The sequence below is a fragment of the Olea europaea genome, unplaced genomic scaffold (assembly GCF_002742605.1).
Source record: "Olea europaea var. sylvestris unplaced genomic scaffold, O_europaea_v1 scaffold1187, whole genome shotgun sequence".
NCBI lineage: Eukaryota > Viridiplantae > Streptophyta > Magnoliopsida > Lamiales > Oleaceae > Olea > Olea europaea.
Window position 1 is genome coordinate 26,841 of NW_019229281.1, and position 3,715 is coordinate 30,555.

At 32.0% G+C, this 3,715-nt stretch overlaps 1 long non-coding RNA gene across 1 annotated transcript; it reads left to right on the forward strand.

The window, feature by feature from the left end:
* The first annotated feature begins 246 nt into the window (after window positions 1–246).
* LOC111373973 lies at window positions 247–1,034 on the forward strand. The gene is made up of 2 exons (XR_002699048.1): window positions 247–372; window positions 637–1,034. It is a non-coding gene; the product is annotated as an uncharacterized LOC111373973 (long non-coding RNA).
* The last annotated feature ends 2,681 nt before the right edge of the window (window positions 1,035–3,715 follow it).

A 3,715-nucleotide genomic window follows, 5' to 3' on the forward strand; every position in this document is an offset into this window, starting at 1 on the left:
TTATATTTAGTCTCTAAACCACCATACACATGCAATCTCATCTTCAACTTTCTAGGATCAACCTGTAATTATGTTAATTATTTCATACTTATCATTGAATAAGAATCAGTCATAGCTTAATGTGACGAACCATTAAGGTGTCATTCATTTTCAATTTGTTTTTGCAAATCACTCTTGCAAACAACTTGGGAAAAAAATGGAAAAAACTCTGTTGAATAATGACTTTTTCCATCTATAAATACATCTTCTTAGCTTGAATACTATCACAAAACACTTGAAATTAAGAGTATATAGCTATGGTTAAACTTCTTGACAGCAACAAGACTACCTTTCTTTCACTCTTTTTCTGCTTCCTCATCCTTGCAGCCTTCGGTATGTAGCGTAGTTACATTTTATTTCTTGATATTTCTTACAGACACACAAAGAACAGTATTTTTTTTATTTTTCTATTTTTTTCCATTTTATTGATACAATAAACATTGCTATACATCAAAGGTTGATATTTCACTTATTCTTCATTGCCTTTTCATGCTAAAAACATTTGACATTATCATAAATTAAAATGGAAGTACCAAATCATATATGTTAGGATTTTTATTATGGTATTTAGCTTAAACCAATCCAATTTCGTGGCAGAGGCTCAAATCGGGGAGGCAAAATGCACAAGGCCAAGCAAAGGATATCGTTCGAGATGTGTCGGTTACCGATGTAACTCATACTGCATGCAATCCGAAGGAGCTTACTCCGGGTCTTGTATGATGCAAAACTCGGGTGGTTTTGCTTGCTATTGCCACTACTACCGATGCTGAATGAGTTCCATAACTTGATATGTAATCAATTGGTGATACTGCAGCTGTATATGTAACATAAACTAAATAAAAGCTGCCTGTGTGTGATTCTGAGCAGCAATTACAGTAATTATCACCAGTGAGATGTTGCTAAGTTGTTATGTTACTGCTGTACTGATATATAATATATAATAAGTGTAATTTCGTGCTATAATATATAAAGATATTGTTGTTCCTCATGTGACATATTGGGAATCTATTTATACATGTATGCTGAAATTCAAAATAATTTCAATTCCCTTCAAGAATCGTTTTTGTGTTTAAATAGAAATCGTGATTAGAATTATACCTTCGGCAAATTTTTCGAACTCTTTCGATAATGTTGATCATAAAAAATCACGATCTTTTCAAATTGAAAAGTTAGCCAAAGATGAATCATTCTATTAATAGAAATTTGATTGTATGACATTTTAACTAAAAAGTGGCAAAACATACTATGTTACTTTTAATTAAAAAATGCCACAAACCATATAACTTGGTGTTACGAGGCCAAGCGCACTAGTGCGGCCCTTCAGGCCTTTAGCGCTGCAGTGCCATCCTCACAGCGGTGAATTTTTGGGAATTTGGAATTTCCTTTTTTTCAAATTCCATTCTTGATCGAAAAAATCGAAAAGTAAATTCTGAAAATTGATGCTTTTCTTCTGGAATCCGTCATGAAAATATATATATACAAAATGATCTTCTAAACACCAGTGCTTAGCTTATGTTAAGCACCGGTGACATGATATTTCATTTAATTGGCGACTAATTAAATACATAGGAATCATTAAATAATTTGTCATGTCACCGGTACTTAAAAGATCATTCTCCACACACACACACACTAATGAGATTTTGAAGGAAAAAAATTAATTTTGTAATTGCTAGATTCAAGAACAACATGAATTATCAACTTTTGACTACATCAATATTGATGTAAAACAATTTCTGACAACCACAAAGCAGGCTTTGGTACCACTGTTGGGAATTTACTTAATCATATACAATTGAAAATAAAATTTATTTCAATTCCCACCAAAGATCTGTTTTGTGTTTAGATAGAAATTATTTTTTTTCTTGAATTCTGCAAACTCCTTTGTTATTCTTTCGTTTCAACAATCTTTATCTACACCCACAACTGTCCAATTGTCCAACTTCCAATGAAAATCCACATAGAAAACAAAATTGAGAGAGAATCAGGATTTTACTTTTCTTGTGCTAGCAAGAAGAATGAAAATCTCTATAGTTTTCAAGCTCAAGCAGTTTATTTATATAAGCCTAAATGGGTTTGACCCGTCTTTTAAACTTAACCAGGTCCAATATTTAATTAAGGATAATTTCAGATGAGGCTCCAAACCTTTCAAAAAGTTGTAGATTTTTCCCTAAGCTTTCATTTGTGGCAACCGTTATCCCAAACATTTCAAAACTTTGCGGATGAAGCCCCAATGGACGGATTGCATCCATATTTCTATTCCCATTAATTCAATTTGATCCACGAATTAATTAATTAATTTGGGCCTATTAATAAGCAACCCAATTAATTAAATATTGTCAATTAATTAAATGATAATTCTCATTCTTCTAGTTCCCTTTTATGTGTGACCCATTAAATTTCCAATCACGATTCCTAACGACGTGAATTATTATTTTGATATAATCAAAATCGATAAATTAAAACACCCATTTTAGTTTATCATTAATTTACATTCGTCGTTCTAAATTGACATCTAGCAACGTGTCATGGCAATACACGTGACGAAAAAATCACGTGATATGACAACCAAACTTGTTCATTTATCGTGAACCTATAATCCCTTTTCGTCAATAAGATCCGATCAATTACGAGATATGGTAGTATGTCAATCTCGATTATCGATTATATCTTTCATTCCACTTTGGTTATTTACAATCTTCATATGGTTTTTGACATACCTAAACGATGCGATATTAACGGCCCTTGGCAGAGTAATATCCAACATCACCAAAGTATGATTGCACTCATATAAGGTACTAAATTACCTTAAGTCAAATGACCAATTCTACTACGGAACGTTAGAGATTAGCTACTGACACTCAGAGAGCTATTCATGTGGAATCTCCCAGTGAGTCTCCAATATTTTATTCTATAACAAAACATTCACATGTTTATTTAAGTGTTACCGCACTTTAACTTGTGAGATGAGCTAGTTACTTCGCAAGTAAGAAATGTCACACGTAATAGTTTATCCATAATAATAATATCCGTATCTCGTTATTACTTACGATCACAGATAATTTAAGATTCAAGCATATGTAATTTGTATTTCACACTCACAAGTCTTTGTGATTTACAAATTACCAAGATTTGAATATATGGACTCTATTAATTAAATAATAAATCTGTCATAAAATTGCATCAACTATATATTAAAAGTGTTTATGTCCAAAATTGATTGGATTTAGGATATAACACTTACATTGAGGACATGTCAAAACATTAACAATTTTCTTAAAAATGGAAATAGTATCGCAAAATGGGTAGAATAAAGGAAACATTATTTTATCAAAAACTCAACTGAATTTGGGTCAAACCTTAACAGAATCCTTTGGGAAAATTATGGTGTAAAGAGGAGATGTCACAAATCTATTAGTAGATAATTTGCTAACAAAAAAAGGGCCATGACAATGATCCAATAACAAAATTTAATATGTTTTCTAGATGGCTGAGTTGTGTGGTACGTGATAAAGGAAAAGTTACGTGAGACCATATTTTTAGAGGAATTACTCGAATAGGGACAGTTGAAAACCAACTATCAGCCATGCGTCACATAGATTTTTACAGCACATGTCGTGTAGGCTTGCAATTTTGGATATAATGTTGAGATATAGTCCTATACGGATCCTTTCAT